This window comes from Coenobita brevimanus, chromosome 18 (genome assembly GCF_032717465.1).
Source record: "Coenobita brevimanus isolate Jiangsu-jjx chromosome 18, ASM3271746v2, whole genome shotgun sequence".
Taxonomy (NCBI): domain Eukaryota; kingdom Metazoa; phylum Arthropoda; class Malacostraca; order Decapoda; family Coenobitidae; genus Coenobita; species Coenobita brevimanus.
In genome coordinates, this window is record NC_136971.1 from 28,925,411 (window position 1) to 28,933,528 (window position 8,118).

The following is an 8,118-nucleotide window of genomic DNA, read 5'->3' on the forward strand; positions in this document are numbered from 1 at the left end:
TGAGATGTTGAATCTCTGCAGCACCACATCCAGGCGAGGGTTGCAACCCTTACAGCCAAGCCAGCCCAAAAAGCCTACCCACTTCCAATCCTCCCACAGCTCGAGAATGCAATCAATCTGCACCCCGATCTGCTCATTCACAGCTGGGTCCACTGCACGGCGCAAGCAGTGCACACCTACGAGATAGCCGAACACATTGCCCAAGACCCTGACATACCTGTACACAGTTTCCATCAACTGCCACCTTGGTCATCCCTGCCATTTAGATTTCTAATCCCCAGTTCCCCTACCAAAGCCCAAACCCCCATTCAGCAGCTCTGCCAGGAGGGCCTCCAGTTGATTGCCTCCCTCACCACCCCCAACTCTGTCGCCTATCACACCGATGGCTCCATTAGCACACCCACAGCCGGGGCTGCCTTCACATGCGGGACGAGAGTACATGAAGTTGTCAGGGTCATGATTGTTACAGCAGTGAACTAGACAGGTGTGTAGGTTCTAATCATGACCTGGTCTAAAGAAAAGGACCGAAATTGAACTGGCCATCAAGGAATTACCACAGCAATGGAAATTAAAATAGTTGGAGAAATTAGAAAAATAATATAATAACAAAAGATCCACAATACAAACTCACCAGACAACTGTCAATCACAAGCACATTCACAGTCCACCCACACACACACAAACACACTAGGGACATAGATGAAGAGCTGTAGGACGCAAGGTGATCCCCAGGGTGACCGTGCTCATCTGGGTAAGATCAACTGCACAACATTAAAGGAAGAACCAGTCACTATGGGTGCGGTAGCTGAACAATGCCCAAACTCAAGGGTTACCACAGGCAGGTAGCAGCACAATACCCTAGACACTAGGGCACTGGAGAAGAAGGGCACACTCCTTTGGCCTCCCAGAGGCAGCGTTGTCCTGGCAAGACTCCAAACACTAGGATTACAACAGGCAGCCAGCAGTACAATGCCCCAAACACCAGGGCACTGGAGAAGAAGGTACTCTCCTTTGCCCCTCCCAGAGGCGTCAGTAGTCCTAGCCAGCAGAGCTACACCACTGCATCTCTCCCAGGGGTGGCAGTCGTCCAGGCTAACAGTGCTACGCCAGTATGTCACTGCATCTCACTGTCAAAACATACATACTGTATATACAAACTGCATAAGACCCATCCATAACACATAAATGCGAGATGAAACCACACCACTACCTATGTAGGTAGGGGGTACGGTGGATTGAAGGTATAGGGAAGGACAGCTCCAAAGCTCTTATCATAACAAAATAGCAAATAAATAAATCGCCAAACAGGGAAATTAACCCAACGTAAGCATTCTAGGGTTAAGAATATGCTGTGTAAGGAGCCTATCTTGCAGCTGCCTGATTCCAACAAACCTTTCATACTGTGCACTGATGCTTCACAAGATGGAGTAGGTGCCGTATTAATGCAGGAATTGGAAGGTGGAATTTTCCCAGTGGCATACCACAGCGGTAAGCTATAACCTGCTGAGAGGAATTACAGTACTGTTGAGAAGGAACTCTTGGCTGTGGTTGATGGTGTTAAGAAATATTACTCTTATTTATATGGGGCACCATTCACTCTGAAAACTGATCATATGCCACTCACTAGTCTCAGCATGACCAAGACAGCTAATGCAAGATTGACACGCTGGACACTGTATTAGCGGCAGTTTAACCTTGTTATGAGATACATCAAGGGAAGTGACAATGTAGGCGCAGACCTGATGTCTCGCCTGATAGCTGATAACTAACACTGGTTCCATTAGCAAATTGCAGTGTTTGATGTCCTGCACAGATGCCCAGTCTTTTCGCTCATGACCACGTTCTCTGGTTAATTTAGCGAATTGCAGCGTTTGATGTCCTGCACAAACGCCCAGTCTTTTTGCTAATTAAGTTAGGGTTTAATCAGAAAACTGGGTTCCATTAGCGAATTGCAGCGTTTGATGTCCTGCACAGACGCCCAGTCTTTTTGCTCATGACCACGTTCCCTGGTTAATTTAGCGAATTGCAGCATTTGATGTCCTGCACAAACGCCCTGTCTTTTCGCTAATTAAGTTTAAGGTTTAACCAGTAAACTGGGTTCCATTAGTGAATTGCAGCATTTGATGTCCCGCACAGATGCCCAGTCTTTTCACTCATGACCACGTTCCCTGGTTAATTTAGCGAATTGCAGCATTTGATGTCCTGCACAAACGCCCAGTCTTTTAGCTAATTAAGTTTAGGGTTTAACCAGTAAACTGGGTCAGTGTTTGATGTCCTGCAGAGACTCCTTGACTACGTTTCCTGGTTAATAATGTAAATAGTGTACTTTTTGTAACATAAGTGCTGATTGCTAGGCAGAGAGAGAGAAATGACACTTTTGATGTTCCACCTTGATTGCTTTCACAGGTGCAGCTGGCGGGTGCAGCATTGCCGTGCAGAACAGCTGATCGCCCCTGACGCATGCTGCCGCCTCTTCTCTTCTGCCTCGTCATCATCATTTACTATTGATTTGCATTATGTAATTTTACACGTAGGTACAGTTACACCACAACTGTCACACCTACACCATGTATTACATACATCACGGTACAATTAGTTATTAATGTAAATGTAGCGAACTTTTCGCTCAGTTTGACCTGAGTACAGGATTTTTCACTGTCGTCATGGAGTTTTTTCCTCAAGCACGTAAATACGAGTTTTTTTTGCTCACTGGCGACTGTGACTTTCTCCTGTAGCAGGATAGCACACACACCACAGTGTGAATCTTATGTGACTGCGTTAGGATTTATATGTATGTATATTGATTTTTTTTTTTTTCCTGACGGAAAAAAAAAAAAATAATTTTGATGGGGTGCAATGTCACGAATTGGAGCGATTCTCTGTCTAAATAAACTCGTGACATTGAACTTTGGTGGGAACCCCCGAATTCTAGTGAATTCCCAATAAGTATCACTCAGTCAACCGTCCCTGTATTCACCCGATCGGGAGTGTTTTCAGAACATTTTTCACTGTCTCATAAGTGATCGTCCTTGCGCACGACATCGGCGCTTTTGCTGAGTGATTTGTTATGGGCATGTATCGCTCGCATTAATTCCGTTAGCCGTTAGCAGGAGCGCGACCGACACTCGCCTCTCACAATTTGAATTCAGTCAGGATTAAGATGCCATGAGTGCAGGTTCGATTGGGCCCAGTGTGGAGCAGTGCTGCCGTTGTCCACCGAGTTCCTGAATCTCCACTTAGACAGTGATTTGGTGTAGAGGTTCAGCGTGTGTGGCAGTGTCCTTCCTAAGTAACGACGTCCAGTTCATACCGCTCAGCCCCCTTTTCTGACCAGTATTTTCCTTTCGTTTTTCCTAGGCTTAAGAGTTTAGCTTTTGAGTGAGCGAGTGAGTACATTCTCTTTGTTATTTTGAATTCATTTTGAAACATGTAACGTAAATTTATCACATTCTAATTAATAAATTTTCCAGTTCTTTTCTCTTGAGCTTAATGTAATGTAAACTTGTGTTTTATTTCTCCACATTAAGCTTATTTTAGTTATAGCTCCTAGTTTGCATAAACGCTTTGCATTATTCATAACTGGTACTTAGGCCAGTCCTTTTGTATTAAGCTTAAAATCCATTGTGCAACCAAGAGTTAATGCACTGGCAAGAACCTGCTTATTACTATTAGTATTAGTTATTGATTGTCAGGGGTGGAGTCACTTTCTCCAGAGGCCAACAGTACTAACAAACAGCACATGTGAGTAATTAGTCGCTGCTGTGTACTGTTGAGAAAGTTTATACATTCTCGTCCTTAGAGAATCGGCGAAGTTAGCCGGCATAAAGTATCAATCATTGCTTGATTTTCACAAGTCAATTCATTGTCCTGTTCTCAAGTATTATTGAATATTATTCTTGAATATTGCATATTCACAAAAACCCCGTGACATACAGTAGTAGGAAGGGGGCGCCCTTGAGCAGAAATTAGTGGTCGTGAGTGTAATACATATTAAAAAATTCCCACTGTACAGTAATATAATAAACAAGCGTAATGCAAAAAGGAATGAACGTTATATTGGCTTGAAATATAAAATATTGTAATGTTTTCCTTAACATTCAAGCTCGCTTGAAAATCTATCTTTCAGAGAACCATGTTGCTGGACAGGAGTCGTATTCAGAGTGGTCGACAGAGAGACGGAAAGACAGGCAAATGCCTTGGAGGGATTCGACATTGTTGTTATTCTATTCTAAATATCAACAAACACATTTAGTAACCAAGATGAATACGAGTATAAGTTATTCTGGCAAGGAAAAGGAATCTCATAGACAGATACACCCCATTTGAGATTCAGGATGTGTGCTATAATATTGTTACTGAAGACAGAGGCTTACATCCATCTTCGGAAGGAAATTGTCTCCTACTGTAAGTAAGATAACCAAACAGAAACAGACTTTGGATTATTGATTCATGTTGACTTATTTCATTTTCGGCTCCACAAGATGAAGTGACGCAGATTAAATGCTAACAGACCCTCTCGTAGAGGAAGATGTGACAGACACTAGAATAGATGGACAGAGGGAAACGCAGACACTTTCTCATTTATCATTTCACACTGATTGCTATTCCAGTGCTGCTGAAAGCAAACAATTTTATTCAGCATACGTGAGAATAAACTTTTTCTGTAGATGAAAACGTGAAAGACAAAGTGGTAGAGTGAACAGAATGATAGTACGGCAGACAGTTTCCGAAATATTTTCAAATTAACTGGAATTATCATTTCATATTAATTGGTAATGTAGGCTATTATTGTAACTGTCAGGTGAGTTTATTTAGCTTAATGAAAATACGGTTCTCTCAATTAGGAAGACGTAAAACATAATTATATAGACATACTGAATAACAAACAGACACTCCCCAGACACCGTTGTTCATTCATGAAGTAAAGTGCAGTTTTATTCCTGCTACTGACTGACAGTCTAATTTCGCTTAGGGTTGAACACGCCTCATCTGTGACAATAATATTTCTATTTACTGAATTATATAAATTATACTGACGCTGAAGAAGACAGAGCGGGTGTTATTTTTTTTAGCAGGATTGAGTTAAGCTCGTAATGGCCTGTCTTCTTTCCTTATTTTATTATACATCTGTGTGTGTGTGTGTGTGTGTGTGTGTGTGTGTGTTTTAAGCCGTGAAGCAAAGGAGTGTGTGTGTGTGTGTGTTGTGTGTGTGTGTGTGTGTGTGTGTGTGTGTTTTAAGCCGTGAAGCAAAGGAGTGTGTGTGTGTGTGTGTGTGTGTGTGTGTGTGTGTGTGTGTGTTTTAAGCCGTGAAGCAAAGGAGTGTGTGTGTGTGTGTGTGTGTGTGTGTGTGTGTGTTTTAAGCCGTGAAGCAAAGGAGTGTGTGTGTGTGTGTGTGTGTGTGTGTGTGTGTGTGTGTTTTAAGCCGTGAAGCAAAGGACTGAATTACCTCTTGATGAAGGGAGGTGGTGGTAGTTCATATGGAAGAAGGAGGGGAGGGGGTTTGAAGCTGTCCGAACACCAGACCATTCTTGGTTTCCTGGCCACGGCATCGACAAAACCTGGACACTTTCTTTGGATTGTGAGTGTACATCTAACCCTAGCCACTCACATGCTGATGATTCCACCCTTCACGTTTCCACTCGGTTCTCGCAACATCCATCTCAGCAATTATTTCAACAAACAAGGGATGAGACTATGGCACAGTTAATATCTGACTTGGCTTGTATCTCTGACTGGGGAAAAAGTAATGTTGTGTTTAACCTGCCACGTCCTGGCAGAATTTTAACCAATGACCTCCCCCAATCCTGGTAGATTTTTATTTTTATTTTATTTTATTGGGGGAGGGGTTAAAACCTCCGCTTTTCATGCGAAACATCGAAAATTCAGAGAGAAAGTGCTCACCTGAGTTTAGAAATGCCCGGTACAGGTGACAGTACCCTCACTTGGTATGGTGTTCTCTCGAGCCAGGCTCCAGAGAAGACGTTTTCTATGGGAGGGGTAACTATTCCAAACCACTCTGAATAGGTAGGTATTTATGTATTTGGTATGAATTTATATGTAGTAGTACAAGAGTATATTGGTTTTCACACAGTAATATAGGCGATATAAGCACTGTTTCACTCACCAAACAAATCAACATACCGCACCCTCTTTGGCGACATTACCTCCTCATCACTAATGCACGTTTCTTCCTCTAATGCCACATAAACTTTGTCCTCCACATTGTCATCAACTGGGGAATCACTCTCGCCTTGCATTTCATACCACGGTGCGATATGTCTTTACTGGCCAGATCGCTGGTAACAGGTGAGTTGCCGAGACAATGACGTGTGGGAGGGGGTGGAGGTCATGTGGGGTAAGGCATTGTCCCCACTTGGCCTCAGGTAGAAGAAGGTGGCTCGTGTATACGTACCAAAAATCACGCGCAAAATTTGAAAAATGTGCATATGACTGACCTTGCAATTGCAGAGCATTTATAAATGTCTACAGGAGTCACAGGGACAAAACGTTCGGGCGCATATGTACATCAACGGGATGCGGCGGGTGAATGCAAAAGAGACTCAGTTTTTACATCAATCAACCCAACAAAATCCTCCACAGGAATACCAACTAATGTTTAATAATATCCAGCCCAATTTTGCATCATCCTTAAATATACTTTGGGTTTCAATCCTCGGGACTTATCTTCGAAAGATCTTATTATTACATCTCATGATAAATATGCTTCCAAGAGATTAGGTTTGCTATGCTGACTCCGAACCTTCTTTATCCCTGCACAGTTGTTAGCTTTATACACAGGTTTTATTCGCCCCTGTGTAGAGTACAACTCTCATGTGTAGGGGGGCTCCCCACATACAGCTCTTCTCAATAGGGTGGAATCAAAGGCTTTTTATCTCAGTAACTCTCCTCCTCTTACTGGTTCCCATCGACCTTTGTCCCTTTGCCACACTGTTGCATCTCTATCTCTTTTCTGTCGCTACTTCAGTGGTCACTGCTCCTCTGAAATGTCTGCTTGCATCCCTCCACCTCTACGATGGGCGCATAGCATCCATCTAGCAACAAACTCTCATCTCTTCTCTGTCCAGCTCTCTAATGCAAGAGTTAACTGTTACTCACAGTCCTTCAATTAAGCAGCAGGTCAGCTCTGTATCTGTCTCCCTCTGTCTGTATTTCCTACTTCCTCTGATCTCCAGTCTTTCAAATGCAGTGTGTCCAGGCAGCTCGAAATGAACGGGTCTTAAATTTGGCTCTCTTTTGTATTATTTTGTTTTTTTAGTGGAAGAAACAGTTTGCAGGCTCCTGACCTTTGGTTTCTCCTTCCTTACATAAAAAAATAACAAAACAAAACATTATGCCATCAGATGCTGTATATGTATTCAAACAAAGGCTAATTTCTGCTTTGCACAGCACAGGGAAGAGCATAAGGTTCACACTCTGACTTAGAATAATTTTTCTTCCCTAACCCCTGGATGGTTGCTGGCATTGAAAGACGTTTTATCGTAGCATGACCGACGGTGTCGATGCAGCACGACCTGTAAATAACTGCGAACAATTTCTGGAAGGGAACGAAGGTCTGGGAAATGTTGATGCAGACCTACTCTAGCCTTGAAACCACTCAAACAATTAGTAGGATACATCTCGTGAATCAGTCACGTGTGGATGTCAGTCTTTTGTTCCCCTCAAGTGTTCGTGTAAGAATAACAAAGCAAAAAAGACAAGAAAGGAAAGTGTGTTTCCTAGACAATGACTGCTTATCAGAATTTGCTTTTGACTTGGGAAGGGACGAGAGAGGTACTGTAGGCATCTCCTGCTCGCTCGCTCTCCCCACTCTACAACCTCCAGTCCCCAACCAACAGTGTAAAAGGTAATTTTTTTCCTTTACTTATTTTATTTGTATAATTTTTCCTTTTATTGTACTGTTTTCCTCCTCTTTTTTTTTTTTTTTTTCATTTGCGGGAAAAATATTCATATTCCTTGTTTATAGTACTTACTACAACTTACCTCACCAACCACTTGCTCCTCCCCTCCCAGTTCACTGTGCTTCTTTCTGGCCTTATCGTTTTTTTGACCAGAGCTTTCTCCTGAGCACCACTTGGTTTCGATACGCCTCATAGTTTT